The sequence below is a fragment of the Poeciliopsis prolifica genome, unplaced genomic scaffold (genome assembly GCF_027474105.1).
Source record: "Poeciliopsis prolifica strain line A6 unplaced genomic scaffold, Auburn_PproV2 SCAFFOLD159, whole genome shotgun sequence".
NCBI classification, from domain to species: domain Eukaryota; kingdom Metazoa; phylum Chordata; class Actinopteri; order Cyprinodontiformes; family Poeciliidae; genus Poeciliopsis; species Poeciliopsis prolifica.
In genome coordinates this window covers 176,570-195,341 of record NW_026562534.1, presented here as the reverse complement: position 1 = coordinate 195,341, position 18,772 = coordinate 176,570, and the positions used below count along the sequence as shown (strand labels likewise).

The 18,772-nt window shown below is 46.1% G+C and overlaps 1 pseudogene; it reads left to right on the top strand.

Moving 5' to 3' along the window:
* The window catches only part of LOC129356175 (chromodomain-helicase-DNA-binding protein 6-like), a 51,860-nt pseudogene extending 34,297 nt beyond the window's left edge, over positions 1-17,563 (top strand).
* Positions 17,564-18,772: the final 1,209 nt, after the last annotated feature.

Genomic DNA, 18,772 nt, shown 5'->3' with positions numbered 1-18,772 from the left:
AGATTACTGCTGAGATTACAGCTGAGATTACTGCTGAGATTACTGCTGAGATTACTGCTGAGATTACAGCTGAGATTACTGCTGGGATTACTGCTGAGATTACTGCTGGGATTACTGCTGAGATTACAGCTGAGGTTACAGCTGAGATTACTGCTGAGATTACAGCTGAGATTACTGCTGAGGTTACAGCTGAGATTACTGCTGAGATTACAGCTGAGATTACTGCTGCGATTACAGCCGAGATTACTGCTGAGATTACTGCTGAGATTGCTGTTGAGATTACAGCTGAGATTACTGCTGAGATTACAGCTGAGATTACTGCTGAGATTACAGCTGAGATTACTGCTGAGATTACAGCTGAGATTACAGCTGAGATTACTGCTGAGATTACAGCTGAGATTACTGCTGAGATTACAGCTGAGATTACAGCTGAGATTACTGCTGAGATTACTGCTGAGATTACTGCTGAGATTACAGCTGAGATTACTGCTGGGATTACTGCTGAGATTACTGCTGGGATTACTGCTGAGATTACAGCTGAGGTTACTGCTGAGATTACTGCTGAGATTACAGCTGAGATTACTGCTGAGGTTACAGCTGAGATTACTGCTGAGATTACAGCTGAGATTACTGCTGCGATTACAGCCGAGATTACTGCTGAGATTACTGCTGAGATTGCTGTTGAGATTACAGCTGAGATTACTGCTGAGATTACAGCTGAGATTACTGCTGAGATTACAGCTGAGATTACTGTTGAGATTACAGCTGAGATTACTGCTGAGATTACTGCTGAGATTATTGCTGAGATTACAGTTGAGTAATCTCAGTGTTGCGTCCCGATTCACAGAGGCCGCTTCCAAACCTGTCCACCTGTAATAAAGTGCAATCTGACATTTTTAAAGCCTAAAACTGGAAAACATTCGTTGGAGTTGAAACCAGATTTTCGTTCTAATAAAAAACTAAAAATGTTTTTCTCACAGTGTGTCAGACTGAACTCTGGTTGTAGGAATTAACCGGGGTTGGGGTTGCCAGGTAACGGGGCTGGCTGGGGTTGCTAGGTAACGGGGCTGTATTGCCTGTTCCTGGAAATGTTTGAAAACTTCCCTTGAAAATGCAAAATTTTCTCACTTTGTAGTTTCTGGTAATCTTTGCGTGAATTTAATGAAACCTGAGCAGCATTTTTGCTTCCTGCTGTGCGTTTTACCAGTTTCTGCTCCTGTCCGCTGACAGGATACGAGCGGTACAACGCCATGCGGGCCGATCCAGACCTCTGCTTCCTGGAAAGAGTCGGGATGCCGGACGTCACCGCTCTGTCTGCAGAGCAGGGAGGACCGGAGGCGGCTGCCGAACTGACGGACAGGTGAAAATTATGATTAATTCTCCCCCCCAAAAAAAACATTTAATTTGCATTTAAAGACTTCAGACTTTCTATTTAGACAGGAAAAAGGTTGAATAAATCATTGGAGAAAGGTAAAATAAATTAAGTTTTGTTGACTTGCAGCAGTAGGAGGTAAAAAACTGCTACTAGATGATTCCCTCTGGATATAAATGAACTTTTATTTCTATTTTTCCGTTTTTAAATCAAAAGTGGAACTTTTTATGCTTTGCTAGATGAATTTTATTGCACAAAACAGATCAATTTCTCTTCTTTATTATCCTTAAATTGCAAAAACCACAGAAAATCCTATCGAGTCATTTTGATCTAGTTCCTAAGACAAAACTAACTCAAAAGTGACTTTTCAGCGAGTTGTAGGAACTTGTTAGAGTAGATGATATGAAAAGAAACTGTTGCACGTTTTACTTGAAGTGTCACTCTTCTTACTTTAGTAAATTTTCTGGATTCTTTTCCCACTGTGAATAACTGAATAAAAAACATTCAGTTCCTTGTTTGGTAAAAGATTTATAAGAAAAGAAACTTATTTGGAAAAAAGTTTCTTTTGCCTGACTTTATTATTTATGTTATTTAAATAAATTGTTGTCATTTTGCTATTTGAAATACCAACATTTCCATTTATCTTATATTTTGGTTCATCTGATGGAAATTTTGTAATATTGCTGATTGTTCTAATCAGTTGAACAGCTGCTCTGATGATCGATAGATTTCCCTCCTTCGATGTCTTTTCTTTCCTGCAGCAGCTGTAAAACGGAGGAGGCGAAGGAGAAGCTGGAAAGCAAAGCGAACGGAGAGGAGGATCAAGACGACCCCAGACAGGTAGAGCTCCGGGTTTTTGCTCTTTTGTTGCTCTCTCTGGTAGAAATCTGCCTTCTGGATGCTGTAAAAGCAGCAGGTTGGAACTCATCGGAAAAATTCATTTACAACTTTTTATTGCTTATTGATGGATGCTAAGAGAGCTTGGGGCGCTGCAGCTTTAAGAAAACGCACACAACCTGTTAAAATACAGGAAAACACCAGAAACTGCACTGGAATCTGAAATGTCTCCAAACGGCGTCTCTCAGACAAAAAACTGCTTTTTCCGTGAAATGAGTCCTGGACTGTAATCGATGAAGAAAAGCAGCTAAAAGCCATCAGAAAAACATTTTATTTTGTTTTCTGAGGGGAGGAAACAGGTTCCAGCATCGACGCGTCAGAGAAGCCCGACAGCACGGCTCAGGCCGAGGCGGGGCAGCAGCAGCAGCAGCAGCAGCAGCAGCAGCTCCAGCAGCAGCAGCAGCAGCAGCAGCTCCAGCAGCAGCAGCAGCAGCTCCAGCAGCAGCAGCAGCAGCAGCAGCTCCAGCAGCAGCAGCTCAGCAGCAGCAGCTCCAGCAGCAGCAGCAGCAGCAGCAGCAGCTCCAGCAGCAGCAGCTCCAGCAGCAGCAGCAGCAGCAGAAAGACGTTCCAGTGAAGAACGCTTCCCCTTAGCCAGCCAACCAGGATGCTTTCACTAAGACCTGTCACAATTAGCAATAAATAATTAACTGCATCATAAATTAAAAGATTTCCATTTTCTACCAAAGTCTGGATGATAAACGTCTTCAATCTGGTGTTTGGTCTCAACTATTCCTTTTCTGAAGGACAATTTTGTTTGATAATTAATTTATTTGTTGTTTTGTTTATTTATTTAAAATATTTTCCAATTCTAGTGTTAAATGCTTATTAGAATTTAAAGTTTTCATCAATTTATTAACTTAAATAAAGTTACCTAAAACTAAATGCCTTTATTTTGTTGAAAAGTTACTTGTGCTTTAGTTTGTCTTATCTGGAGTGAACTAAACTGTTCACTGCAGAAACTGGACCAGAAAAACTTGCTCATATTTTCTACGTTTGCATTTTGAAGCTCCACTAAAGTTCAGTGGAAAATCTGAACTTTTCTTCAAACCGTTTTCCTCCACAGATTCCAGACGCCGGCTGAGCCCTGCAGCCAAGACGGACCCCTGGTCACCACGACGATGACGGGCACCGGGTCGGGCGTGGCGTCTCTTCACGTGGTCCAGGCGCGGCCGCTGTGGCCCACCGGCCCGGCCCTGACGGCCCGGTTCCGCCGCCTCATCACGGCCTACCAGCGCTTCACGCTGCGCAGGGAGCCTCTGCTGCGGCACGACTTCCTGCTGCACGACGGCCTGGTCGGCATGACGATGGGGGGCGCGGGGTCGGCTCACCCGGCGGCGGCGCGGCGGCGGGCCGCTGGCCTGGCAGCTGGGCGAGGAGCTGAGGAGGTGCTCGGTGGTTTCCACCGAGACGGATCCGTTGTTCCTGGAGTGGCAGAGGAGGTGACGCCGCTGCAGATTGTCGTTTTATCGGGGTTTTCCCCGGCATCAGGGATTCATCCCTGCGGTTCTGTTCCAGGTGGACCCGCCGGGAGCAGGCGGACTTCTACCGCACCGTTTCGTCCTTCGGCGTCGTCTACGACCCGGAGAGGAAGGCGTTCGACTGGTCCCAGTTCAGAGCGCTGGCCCGGCTGGAGAGGAAGACGGACGAGAGCCTGGAGCGATACTTCAACTCGTTCGTCAACATGTGCAGGACGGCCTGCAAGCTTCCGCCGAAGAAGGAAGAAGGTACAGAGGCTCAAATGGCCGCCGGGAAACTCTACCAAAGCTCTGCCAACTTTGGTAGAGCTTTTCTGAATTTCTCTGGGGGCGGAGCTTAGTCACACTTTAAAATGCAGTGAATCTTAATTTTTCTGTGTACGTCTTACCATCAGGAATAAATGCAGAACTTTTGCTAAAACAGGACGTTTAATCTGATAATCTCCACTTTGTTTCCTCAGGGTTGACGGATTCTGGCGTTCTCGTGGAGCCGCTGACCGAAGAGCGCGCCGCCAGGACGCTGTATCGCATCGAGCTGCTGAGGAAGATCCGAGAGCAGGTCGGGTCTTGCAGAAACGGTTTGCTTTTCTGGGCCTCCGTCGTTGAAGCGGTTCAAAACTTGGTGTCGACCTGCAGGTGCTGCGCCACCCGCTCCTGTCGGCCCGCCTCCAGCTGTGCCGCCCGTCCCTCTACCTCCCGTCTGGTGGGAGAGCGGGAAGCACGACCGGGAACCTGCTGGTCGGCGCGGCCCGCCACGGCCTGAGCCGCACCGACTTCTACATCCTCAACGATCCGCAGCTCAGCTTCCTGGAGGCTCACAGGAACTACGTCAGGCGGCACCCCGCTCATCTTCATCCCCATCATCACCCTCACCACCCTGGGATGGCGGCGTCTTCGTCGCAGATTCCTCACTGCTGCCTGTACGAGTCGGGGCTCGGCCATCACTCCCCTCAGCCTCCGGAGTATCCGCACCAGGCCTCCAACCACACCAGCACCACCAGCAGCCGCCGCCCACACCCTCGCCCTCCTCTTCCTCATCCTCCTCCTCTCACCCCCACCTTCAGCCTCCGCCGCTGGACGCCGGGGACTCCGGCTCGCCCAGCCTGGGCATGGTGCCGGGGTCGCGGGTGGACTTCCTGGACTGCGCCCCGTTGGATGAGACGCTGGAGCTGGAGCGCTGCACGGAGGGAAGGTCTCCAAGGACGCGCTCAACGGATTCCCCTTCAACTCCGCCACCGGCGGTCAGAGCATGCTCAAACGAGTGGGCGGAGCCGACCTGGACGCCAACCTGAGGAGCGACGTCCTGGTGGGTGAGCAGGGGTCATCGGAGGAAACGGGGCTGCTGGCGCCGTCGGTGGAGCTGGATCAGCTACAGGTACGCAGCGTCTCGGACCAGTCAGAGAACAGGTGACGTAATTAAAATGTAATCAAATTTGTTACATCAAGTTTATTTGTGTACTTTCGGACTTTACGCCAACCGTACTTTAGAGAAATAAGAAGAAGAGAGAGGAAAACGGGCCCACAGGAAGCGTCCCGATCCTCCTGCTGAGCCGATCCAGGCCACCTTACAGTTCATCTGTTGTTTTTGAAAGATTTAAAATATAGCAAAGTAGAGTTATTATTTTTTCCCTCAGAGTGGTTCAGTTTCAGATTGAACAGCATTAGATATAAAACTGAGATGAGCAGAAAAAAGTCACCACCTGAAGCTGGTTTAGTTTTTGGATTTTCTGACAATAAGTTCAAACTATGAATTAAATAATTATGGCAAAAACAGGAGGATTTACTTTGAAAACATGTAATTTTGAGATGTTAGCTAGTTCTTAAGGTGTGTTCTTTTCCAAAGCACATTTTCATCTTTTTCATCTGCATTTCTAAAATCTGTTTTTTTGGTATTTTCTGATCTGTGTGGTTTCCTGCAGGCTCCCTGGGACAGCGCGGATCACACCAGTCCAGCTGAGCACATGTTCAACGAGTCTGACCCCATCCTCGGCCCCGCCGCCCTGGAGACGGGCTTCCTGGAGGAGGAGGACGAGGAGGCTCAGGGGGGAGACAGGGCAGGAGAGGAAGGAGGGACTCTGGAGGAGTGTTTAGGCCTCCCACCTTCATCCTCTCCGTCTCACCCTTCGACGGGGGATTCAGTGGAGCGCTGTCGTCGAGCTACATGCTCTTTAAGGTGGGGCCTTGAAGAGAACCAGATGTTTTAAATCAGCTAATCTACCGCTGCGGTGTTAGCTTAGCCACTAGCAGTCATAGCTGACGAACCACATTCATCACTTTTTAATTGTTGCAAAATCAACATCAAGCCTGAAAACGGTAACGGACTGAAGGTTCTGGTCTTTGTGCGAATGATTTCTGGTGTTGGATCCTGAGGTGACGTTGTTGTCGGTTGCTACGGCAACAGTCTGCATATGGCACAAAGAATGAGAAAAGTGGTTTTGAGTCACTTTTTTCCCTTTTTATGGAGCACTTCACGAAATGATAATCCCTACATCTCCAGGTTTCATTTAGTGAAGTGTTCTGGTGCGGCAGCTGAAAGAATCGTCTCTTTGCCTGTCAGCGTCGGCCTAAATAACGAAACATCTGTAGCGGCTGACAGCTGTCCTGTCACAGACGTCACTGTGTCTCACCATGTGTAGCGGACTCGTCGCTGCCGTCCTTAACAGAGTGTGGGTTTCCCGGCACACTCGGGTGCTAAACTCGGTGCCCATTATTGCTCAGAAAGGATGAAGATGATCAGAATAGACCTGCAGTAATCCAGACTCCTCTGTGTTCAACCCTTCAGGACATCGGAGTGAACGAAGAGGCCAGTCCGGACCAAACAGACCTGTCGGCCAGCCCGCCGCTCCCCTACGTCCCGCCTCCGCCCCTCTCTTTACCCGACATCTCCGCCCACGAGCCGCAGGACGGACTCGGCCACTCCAACGTCTCGGAGAGCCTGATCCACCCAGCGGAGGAAGGAGACGACCAGGAAGGAGGCGCTGGGTTTGAATTCGAAGAAAGATGAAGAGGAAGCAGAGAGGAAGGTGGGTCAGATTTTATTAAGACTTCAAGGAAATCTCCTTTTCATTGCACATTTCAGAAATTAATGAAAGTATTGACAGTCGGGACCGTCTTAGGAACTAGTTAAACAGTTTTGGGACCTGATACATTAACAAATATTTTGCTGGAAGCTTTGATATTGTTGTTTTGAGACCATTTTTGAGTAATATAGATGTAATGGCATAAAAATGCAAGAACACATTCTCAAGATGAATAAACTTTAAATTCTAATGAACATTTAACACTGGAACAGAAAGACATTCTTAATATCCAAAATAAATAAACCACATTTTATTGTTTCTGCTGAAAGCTGCGGACCGTGGCGTCAGCGTCCTGGACGGGCCCCAGGAGGAGGACGGAGAACGGGAGCCGGAGAGACGAAGGAGATCCTGCAGCGGCTTTCTCCGGACCTCCAGGACGACGGCGAGGATTTGTCCCGGGAGGTGCAGCCGTACCTGGGGAAGCTGGAGCAGGACGGCAGCTTGCGTGTCCGGCCTCCATGGAGGCGCCGCCAGAAGACGTGGACGGTCTGATCCTGTACCAGACCGAAGAGGAACGCTCGATGGACAGTTCTCTTGACGCCGAGGCGTTTATCCGGAACGAAACAGGAGAGTTTTTGGAAATGAAGGAGAGCTCTCAAAGTTCTGGCGGCGGTTTTGGCGCGGATCAGGTTAACGAGATCTCCGAGGGTCGGCTGGACTGCGTCTCTCTGGGCACGCTTCGGAGGAACCGATGGAGGATAAACCCAGCCTGATGGCGCTGGACGGGTCAGAGTTAGCAGAACCTAGAGCGCGCACGGTCTCAATAGATCCCGACCTGAACCGGAGCGAAACTTCGTCTTTCTCTCTGGATCGGGAATCTCTCCTGGATCAAAATGAAATCAAGGCTAATTTGACTTTAAACGACGTAGACGCGAAGTCATCGGATCTTAAATTCTCCATCGATGAGGAGAAGAAGTCCCTGCGGTTCGTGGTTTCGAAAACCGAGGCAGCAGAGGACGTGCCCGGACAGCTCGACATCAAGCATTCCCGTTTCCTCTCCTTCCCCGTGAAGTCCGAGGACACCAAAGCCGAGCAGCTGGAGTTTCCTTTGCGAGCACCTTTGCTCAACGTCAAACCCGAAGACCTCAGCTTCTCCATGAAGTCCGAGAGCTTCGACGTCAAACCCGAAGTCCTGCAGTTTGTTGCTTTCTCGGACGCCGGCAAAATCAAACCGGAAGTGAAGCCGGCCGACCTGCGGTTCGCCGTCTATCCAGACGGCGCGAGGTTCAAGGCGGAAATCAAACCGGAAACTCTGAGGTTGGCCGGATTCCCAGAGACGTCCGCTATCAAGCCCGAAAGCAAACCTGATGCTCTGGAGTTCGCGGGATTCCCGAACAGCGCTGGGATCAAAGCCGAGGTGAAGCCGGAGGTTCTGGAGTTCACAGCCTTGCCTGAGGTCAAGGTGGAGATGAAGCGGGAGACGCTAGAGGCGGACAGCACGGTCCTGACGCCGAAGCTGGAGCAGGGCGAAGCGGCGGCGGCGGAGAGTCCGCTGAAAGGCCAGGTGAAGGAGGAAGGCCGAGCTCCCCGGTACGAATGCAACCCTCCGATTTCACCTTTCCTTCTGATTCATAAAGCATCACTGGGTTGAATTGGAATATCTACGGAGGAAGATTAGGGCCAAAAATTTGACTGTAACCTGAGAAGATAAGTTAGAATTCTGAGAAAAGAGAATTTAAGGAAATTAAATAATTTTGAGACAAAAAGTTATAATTTTTTAGAAAAAAGTAAATTACCCTTTTTCTGAAAAAAAATATATATTTTGATTAAACAGTCAAAATAAAGTAAATGTGAATTGAATTTGAATATCTACAGAACAAGATTAGGGAAAAAGAAATCAGATTTTTATTCTCGGAATTATGACTTTTGATTTCAGAAAATTAAAATCAGAAACCTGAGATTAAAGCTGAAATTCTGAGAAAATGTCAGAATTTTAAAATACTGTAATGATTTATCGTTAACTTCGTTTAGTCTGATATGTAGGACAGACATAAATTTAAACCTTGTACCTTTAGCTTTTCAGTCAAATTGTTTAAATTTTTGCAGTTTTTTTAACTACAAATAAATTATTTAATGACTGAATAAATAGAATAAATATCAATAAGTGAATTCAATAAAAGTGTTTCACCGCTTGACCATCGGCTCCCGTTGCTCGCCGTGAATGGTTTCTCTGCTGTCCTCTGCAGTTCCCGCGGTGGAAGGATATCCCGGCAGTCCGAGGTTTGCAGCTCCGGCTTCCATGTGTGAGATTCCCGACGGCCTGCATGAGAGCCGGGAGCCGACCATCGCTCAGCTGCTGCAGGAGAAAGCGCTCTTCTCCTTCTCTGAGTGGCCAAAGGTTCGCTCAGCCCTTCCGCAGCCCGATCGGATGCAAGCTGGGCCGCCGTTTTCTTTAAAACCCTGTTTTCTCTTCTATCAAGACGTCGGGATGTGATACTGATTCCAAAATTGATTCCACTAATCGATTAGGTTCCTTATCCTTTCTCATATGGACTTTCATTGAGCTAGGAAATAAACTCTAACAGTTTTTGCGCTGACAAATTTGCATGTATAGAGGAAAGATCTTTCAAGACTTAAGATTTCAGATGTTATTTATTTGTGCCTGTTATTTTACATTTAGGGCCACCGCAGAAAGAAAAAATGGACGACATTTCTGCTGAAAATCTCAGAATTTTTTTGAAATTTTCTGAAATTTTCTAGAAAAAACCTGGAAATATGTGAGTTTGAAAGTTTAATCAGACATTTTCTAAAATAAAACAGAAATTTTGAGATTATTCTCCTAAAATTTCTATGAAAAAAATGAGTTTGAAAAAGTTGAAAATGTGCAAGAATAAACTTTGAGATTAATTTCAGAAATTCTGTAGAAGAAACTTTGAAAATTTAGTTTGAAAAAATAAAATAGAGAAAAAAAATTGGAAATTTGAGATTAATTTTAGAAATTTTGGTGGAAATTCAGCAGCTAAGAAGACCTGCCAGATGTAAAAAGACCAAGAACAAAACAAACACGGTAATCCTAGGGAATTTATAGCTACCCTCTGCTTGTGATCGCCCCCTGCAGGACAGAGTTATTATCAACCGGCTGGACAGCATCTGCCACGCCATCCTGAAGGGAAAATGGCCGTCATCGAGCGAGCAATACGACTCCCCTGGCTCCGTGGCGGCTAACTCATGCCTGGCTAACAGTTTAGCGCAACACCACCACCACCCGAGCCGGGTTCCTGCCCGGCGCTGCCCCCGGCGCCGGGCCGGGCCAGCCGCGGGTCCAGCTGGGCGGTCTGGGGTTCCCCGTCCCGCCGCCCCTCACACGACTTCCCAAGGTGAGGCGTTCTGCAAAAACCAGCGGATTAATTCAATATTCTCCTTTTTACATATCTATCACCCGTCCACATGTTTCTGTCTTCCATGCCATGGTTCTGTCCGGTTTTTGTCCCCAGAAGTGCTCAAAAAGAATATCTGCAACAGAATGATCAGAAACTCAAACCCAGAGGATGTTACACTGCAAAAACACAAAACCATATTCACTTAAAACAAGCTCCTACAGCTTCCAGAAAAGTTACTTTTAAGTTAATTTAGTCTCATTTCAGGAGTACTAAGATATGTGGAATAGAAATTCATCAAAAATAGAAAGATTTTGTTTTTTCACTAGAAATTAGTGAAAAAACAGAAAATCTTACCAAGTATTCTTGGTCCAGAAAAACCTGAAGTTTGTTGTTGAAACTTGACAAAATGAACACAAATCAGTTAATAAATATGTAGATATTCTACAGTGTATTAAAAACATTAAATTCCCTTTTATGATCAAAAGAGTTGAGTCAACGTTGAATTAGCTTCAGCTGGTCCTGCAGCACTGGGCTCCTCCTGTCAACATGTTGCTTATTCTGTACCATGTAAAGCTTTTATATGTGGATATCAGCCTTGGGTGGATGATCCCGTTGCACTTTGCAGTGTGATCCTGCTGCCAGCTTCCTGCTGGGGGGCAAAAAGCTGCTCGTCTATGATGACTGTTAATAAAACATGCTGAATCTTAAATCTACGTGTGATATATGAAAGAAAAACGGACGCAGTGCGTTGCTACCAATTGTCAACACCGTCAACTAGATAACAAGGCCAGACAAGTTTTCATATAAAAAATTAGTGAGGGAGAGGCAAGTAGTTCAGTTATGCTAGCTTGACTATGAGGACCTTAGCATGTACATGTGATGCGTTATCCTGTGTGTTTTGGTTTAGTTACAAAAATTGAAAATAAATCTGACCCTCACACCAAGTCTGACAGAGTATCAGTAGAACATGTTTAGTTGATCAACCACCGCTCTGTTAGCTTAGCTAATAGCAGCCGAAGCTAATAGCAGCCGTAGCTAATAGCAGGCATAGCTAATCTACCACAGCGATCACTTGTTAATAATCTCAAAATAAGCATCAAGCCTAAAAACACAAAACTGTTATTTTCTGAACCTTCTGTTTCCGGGTTTTTTGGTGTTGAATCCTGAAACATTAGTGGAGCTGTTGTCAGTCAGTTGCTACGGCAACGGTTCTGGGTGTAGTGTAGTCGACACAGAGAGCGAGATAACGAAGGATTTGAGTCATTTAGAGTTTGTTTTTCCCCTTGCTGCACTAAATCAATCCCTACATGCCCAGGTTTCGTTTTGGTAACAGTTCCAGTTCAGCAGCGCAGCCATGAATAAAAAGGAACAGAATCGTCGTCTTTTTGCCCTCCAGCGTTAAGCGCCGGATGTAATCAGTAACAAGCAGTGTGAATATTATTAATGCAGCTTCCAAAACGTTTCAGTTTTGAATCTGGCCCAGGTCTGAATCCACAGCAGCCCGTGCGTTGTGTCTCAGTCCATATGTGTGTTTAACCAAAGCCATCATCTCTCTCCCATCCTTGTCTCACCCACCCTGCCCACCCGACAGTACGTGCCGCGGGGCGCCGCATGTGGGCGCGCAGCTTGGCGCCTCACCTCCTTGCCTCTCTTGCAGGAGAGGCTCGTGGCTCCTCCCTTCCTCCCTGAGCTCAAACGGGCCGGAGGTCGCCGGTCCTTCGACTACGAAGCCGCCGCCGCGGCCGCTAAGATCTTAGCCGGGAAGTCTGCGTCGCCGAGCCACACGAACGCCGCTGCTGCTGCCAGCAGCTCCAGCGAAGAGAAGGTGGCCACTCCGTCCCACCGCGCCGGCGCCTTGCTGAACGGCTGGCAGGAAGCGGCGATAGATCTGACAAATCTTCTGGAGAAATCAGCACCACGAGCGGCGCGGGGACGAACGAAGCGGCCGGAATCGGCCGCCCTACCGCCGGCGCTGGAGGCAGCCACAAGCTGCCGCCGCTGCCGCCCATCACGGCGCCGCTGCCCGGCTCGGTGGGGATCGACATGTCGGGCATTCTGCAGGCGGGGCTCATCCACCCGGTCACAGGGCAGATCGTCAACGGGAGCCTGAGGGGAGACGACTCCCTGAGGAGGAGGAGAGGGAGGCGGAAATGTAGAGGCTCTATACTCCGAGTTCGCCAAGAGCCGAGGGCTTCACCTGCCGGAGGCACAGGTGGGTAGAGGGGCGTGGCGTAGAGTCCGAGCAGGTAGAAAAACTGAGGACGACCCAAAAGCATCTGAGTTCAAAGGAGAATCAAAAGTTTTATTTTGTACATTTTTGTTTTTCCTCTTGGGTTTCTACTGCTTCTAAAATAACCCAAGTGTTTTGTTAAAAAGAAACGCAGCTTTTTTTTGGCAATAAATGAATGTTTTTTGGTGTCTGGAAAATGAGCCATTAAAAAACATCTGGGACGTAAACTCGCAAATCAGCCGTTACCTAGCAACCCCGGCCAAGCCTTCCTGTTACTTAGCAACCCTGGCAGAACGCCAGCATTTTGGTTGGTTGTATAATGGCTGCTGGAAAAGACAACAAGTTGTATAATGGCTGCTGGAAAAGACAACAAGTGTTTTTCGTTTCAGGTTTTATCCAATTTTTCACTTTGGTTTAGTAAACAAAAAACTTTTGTTTCTTTGTTTTTGTTTCAGATGAAAACAAACTGTCTGAATATACGTGGACCTGTCTTGTTGGGTGTGCAGGAGGCTCCATTTCTGCTTTTCTTTCCAAAGACACAAACCACAATTCATGTTGTCTCCATCTTGTTTTCCTCCAACCACTTTGTTTCTTTTTTTTTAAGATGTGCAGTTGAATAACTTGACATCTGTTTGCAGCCATTTTCATGTGAGTGTAAACATTTAAGTTGGGGGCGTGGCCAGAAGCAGCTTATTTAAAGTGACGGAGACTCTAAAACAATTCATAATGGGCAGAACTGACCAGACTGAATAGATTTAGGGTTTAAGGAAGAATAACGGGTCACTTTGAACATCTGCGTCTGTGTGTCCACCTACAGGCTCGGGTTGAGGCCATCAGTCACTCCTCCGTGTCGTCCTCCACCTCCTCGCCGTCCCCGTCTCCGTCCGAGCGGCCTGCTGGTCCTCCCACACCCTCCTCCTCCTCCACCCCGACCCCCACCCAGACGCCTCCTCAGCCAGATTGTGGCCATCGACAGGGAAGCGGCCAGCAAAGGCCTGATCGAGTGGCTGAGACAGAATCCGGGCTACAGCATGGATCTGCCGGCCTTCGCTCACGTACGTATCTCTGTTGGTTCAGGTGAGAGTTGCTGTTAGGAGAGCAGCAGGTGTTAGCCAACGTGAGACTGATGGTTTGGAGTACGGCAGCAGGAGAGGGTAGGTCAGTGGGTTCTTTGAGGAAACAGCGTTTTAGCCAATGATAACATCCGGCTGTTGGTCACGTCTCCCATTTTGGAATTACAGTTTGATCAGTTTTCTAACTAATGGAAATGCGGTAGAGATGGACTTAAGCAAATGCCCAGTTGCTGCTCAACAATTATTCAGTAATTTTAAAAACAATTTAAATCCACTGATTTGCAGTGAGAAGTATTATTCTCTCTTTGAAAAAACTAAAATAAACCATCATCCAGTTCCTGTCGTCTTCTTTGTCGTTTCTGCCAGTAGAAACATTAGGCTGTTGATCAAGTGATTCCTGAGATGCAAATAAATTGTTTCCTTTGCAGTTTTGCAAAGTACATCTGTTTTGATACACCTGAAAAACCAGATTTTTCCAAATTAAGGGAATTTATTTTCATAATTTCAATTTGTGAAATTATTTGGTTAATGGAAATGCAGAAAACCAGAGCAAGGGCCGTAGAAAACCAACAAACTAAAGCAGTTATTCAGAAGAACGCCACCAGAGGGAGCTGCAGACCACAAGCCTGCTGCTGGGTCAGATGCTAACGCTGACATGACGTTGTCCTTAAAACATCCATGGAGACGTTGATGTTTTTAATGACTTTGCTTCGTCTTGTTTGTTCTGCTCAGTCGGGAGCGAGTCTCCTGCACGGCTTCGTGGAGCCCCAAACAGAGGAGGCACCGCTGCAAAGATCCCACCAAGCTGGACATCAACACCCTGACGGGAGGAGAGAGTCCCTGTAGCAAAGGAGACAGGAGGACGCGCACACACGCCCACGCACACACACGCACCACACACACACACACACAGACACACACACAGACACACACACACACACAGACATACGCACACACACACACACACACAGGCACACACGCACGCACGCATTCACACACACACACACACACACACACACACACACACACACACACACACACACATACGCACGCACGCATTCACGCACACACACACACACACACACACACACACACACACACACACGCACGCATCCACACACGCGCACGCACACACACACACACTGGAATAAATACTGTTTACGGTTAAGTCAGGCTGTAGTTTGACCCTAAAACAGAAGTGGGTCAGAACCATCCAGATAGAAGCTGACCACAAAAAAACTGGCATCAGCTTTCAGACACATTTTTAGCGTCCAGAATTTAGTTTTTTGTTAGTTTCAACTAACTTTCATACAGGAGTCATCAGTTTTGCATTGTCTGCATTGCTTCTCTCTGCAGCTTGGTGGCGCTATGGCTCCGGCTATCAAGGAGCTTTCCAGGTGGCTTGATGCTAACTCGGAGTACTTCGTCGCTCCAGACTGGGCGGACGTGGTCAAACACTCTGTGAGTCTCAGCTTCTTTTTATTTTTTGGATTTTTTTTGTAACTTTCTTTGTTGATTTTGAGTTTTCAGTTTGAACCTGAAGCTCATTTTACCTCAAAACGTTTTGATTGATTCAGGATGATGAATATTCATTACTGACTTGTTGATCGTCTCATTTTTCATATGCTGAACAAATAAAGTGTGAATTTTAATCTAGATGCTGTCACAGAAAATATTAGCAGTAATAAATAAAATCATATGAAACATAATTTGTTTATTTGTATTGTTTTTGTCCCAGAAGTTTAAAAAGTTTCTTGAATGTTCCTGAATGTCGGCTCTTGCTCCAGGGTTTCCTTCCTGAGGGGAAGTTCTCTCGGATCCTGACGGAACCGGTCAACCGGGACCCGGTTCGCGTCGCCGCGGTCGACGGCCGCGCAGCGAGATGCCGAAGCCGCTCCTGTCCGTGTCGGACTCCCGGCTCCCCAGGCCTCGGCCCGCCGCTCTACATGAACGGCGGCCTGATCGGCAGCATGGACTCCATCGTGACCCTGCAGAACCTCCGCGGTGCCATCCCCGGGATCCCCATCATGGCCGCCGGATTCCCCCACGGATTCACCGCGGGGAGCGGCGGGTCGGCGGCGGACGACGCCAAGAACGGGCTGAGCATGCTGCCCATGATGCACGGCATCCCGCACGGCGCCGCCGCCATCCCCAGCACGCCCTGTTCAGCGTCGGCACTATGATGGCGCACGCGCCGCCGCACTCCACCGCTTCTGCATCCACCGTCACCACGACGACCGCAGCGTCGGAGGCAGCCAGCCCGTCATCGACGACCGCCGCCGCCGAGCGAGAGAGCGGCGCAGACAAGGAGAAGCCAGCAGAGGGCGCCAAGCGGGAGGCGGCAGCGGCCGTCATCACCTCCACCAGCAGAGTGCATCACACCTTCAACCCCTTCCTGATCCCCGGCGTGTCGCACGGCCTGCTGTACCCGCACATGTTCCTCCCCCACGGCGGCATCATGGCGCTGCCTGCCGTGACGCCGGCCGGCGCCGACGGCGCGCCGGGAAGCCCCAAAAGAAAGAAGGAAACGGGCGAGGGAGGAGGAGGAGGAGAGAGAGAGGGGGAAATCGGGAGACCGGATGAGAGAGAAAGTACAGTTACCGTCACCGCGTCCTCGTCCGCCTCGCCGCCGAGTGAGGAGAGCCGGGCCGGCCGGGCGGAACCGGACTCCATCAGCCCGGAGAAAAAGCCGTGGCGCCGGAGGAGAAGGAGGACGGGTCGGAGGAGACGGGGGACGAGGCGGACAGACGGGACGGCGAAGCGGCGTAGGACATCGTCTCCCTGCGTGTCGCTGCAAAAACACAAAATATCAACAAAATATCGCCAAATGTTTCTGTCCAGTTCTACCGAAAGTAACCAATCACACTTAAAATGAAACCAAACTAACTGAGGAAAAACTTTTCAGGAATAAATAAGAGCTTGTGTTACGTCAGGGGTTTCCAAACTTTTTGGACTTGAGGACCAAAACAAGCTTTTACAGTGTAATTAGCGACGCACCGATGCAGTTTTACCAAGACCGATATCTGAGGTTCAGTCCATCAGAGGCAGAAATCAGCTGTCTTTTTTTAAAACAGACATAAATGTATTGAATTACAAATTAATTTGAAATATATAAATAAATATCTTCACACGTTTGGAGTAAAACAGAATAATGTAAAATAAATTAAATTTTATTTGTATAGCACATTTCAACAGCAAGGCATTTCAAAGTGCTTTACATCATAAACACAAGAACACAAAGTCATGCAACATATAATACACAATACATTGTTACATATTACATTTCAAATACAATTCTAAACAGGTGTGTTTTTAGTTGCGATTTAAATAGTAAGAAACTGAAACCATTAAAAATGAACTTCAAAAACCTTCAAATGAATCAGAACGTTAGGAATTTTAAATATTATGTAAAATAAATAAATAATAAAGCAGAATTAGACTGATTAGATCCGATTGTTACCGATACCCGACCAAGAGTTCAATATCGGGGCCGATACAGATATTAATATCGGATCGGTTCAGCTCTAAACATAATACTTTAAACAAAGGAAGTAGTCAGATTTCCTTTTTTATTTTAAATAATTGTAGAGCCAAAACCTGATTATGGTTTTGCAGATTTTTCTTATTAAAATAAATACTTATCAGGAGTTTTATTTTAATAACTAATAATTTTGTCAGTTCAGGTTTGGAGCTGGATAGTTTTAATCTGCGCAAAAAAAGGAAATAATTTGTATTTTAACAAGATTTCAATTGTAGATTTCTATTATCATTGAAATGCAGTCTGGGGCCACAAAAAGTCAGTCCAGGAGCCGAAAATGGCCCCTGAGCCGCACTTTGAACACCAAGTTTCAAGTTATTAATACAATAAAACAGTTCCAGTTCAACTTCAATATTTTATCAATATTTATGAATAATTTACTGAAGACAAGTTCAGACATTATGCTGAAAAGTTGCTCGTAAGTTAGCTTTGTTTTATTTTAAGTGTAATAAAATATTTCCACAGTAAACTAGACTGAAATATTTGGTCAGGTTTTGTGTTTTTGCAGTGCAGTACGTTGCTCTCTTCTTCGCTGAGCAGCCATGTAAAGTTGTGCCGAGTCTGTAAGTCAACGTCCATGTAAAGACTTTTATTATGATGATGATGATGATTTATTCAACTTGTTATATACCAGGAACCCCCACCCACCCAGTCCACTGTAAAAAAAGAAAAGAAAACACGAGTTAAATAATCTCCGTATTCCTGCCCGTCATCCCGCATCCAGACTGAAAACAGGAGGGAGAACCGAAGGAAGGGAGCGATCCAAAATGGTTCCTCTGCACTGTAAAACATCACACCAAAACAATTTTTTTCATCTGGTTTCTACTGAAAATATATTCATACATTTGAATTAAGACAAAACTAACTTAAAAGTAACTTTTTTGCATTTTTTAGGTCAATAATTCCTTAATATTGATGTAAAAGTACTGAAATAATCTGATCATATTATAAGTTAAAGTGTCTTGTTTCACCTGTAACAAGTATTTTTTCACCAATATTTAGGAATTATTTACTTAAAACAGGTTGCTCAAACTGTGGGCCGGGGGCCGTTTGTGGTCCATGAATGATTTTGTTCGGCCCTCTTGTCAAGCGGGCCGAACAAAATTATTTTCTTTGATCAAAAAAATAAAGAATTGACGACCCCAATTTTTTTTCTTTTAAATGATTTAAAGATTTCATAGAAATTTTCCTATAAATAAAAAAAAAAAGAACAATTTTTGCATTTTTAATTGAATTAATTTGTGTACCGCTAGTAATTTAAATGTGCCATTTTTGGCAAAACTTTCGGACACTACTGGGTTTTTATATCTTGCTGAAAAGTTACATATAAGTTAGTTTGTCATAATCAAGTGTACAAACATATTTGCACTAGAAAATAGACAAAAAATGATTGATTTTGTTTGTTTTTGCAGTGTAAAACATGTGCAATATTTAAAAGAAAACTGCCATCCGAATTAATCTGAAAAAAAATCCCACGCAGATTTGACCGACGCTAAACCATCAACCGAAAAATGTCTTCTAAACTTCCTTAATTAAAATAATCCTTTAAAATGCAGCCAAAGCTAATTATCCCAATTTTACCAATGTTTTTTTAGGTATTACATATATTGTGACAAAACACTAAAATACGGAAGAGAATTAGTGCCACTTGGAATTTTTTTTTTTTTTTTTTATACTTTGTCTGAGATTAAAGTCAAAATTCTGAGAAAAAAATATTATTTTTTTTATGGCACTAATCTTCCATACTAAAAGGCTGCACCTTAAACTTAAACTTTATTTTGATTTTT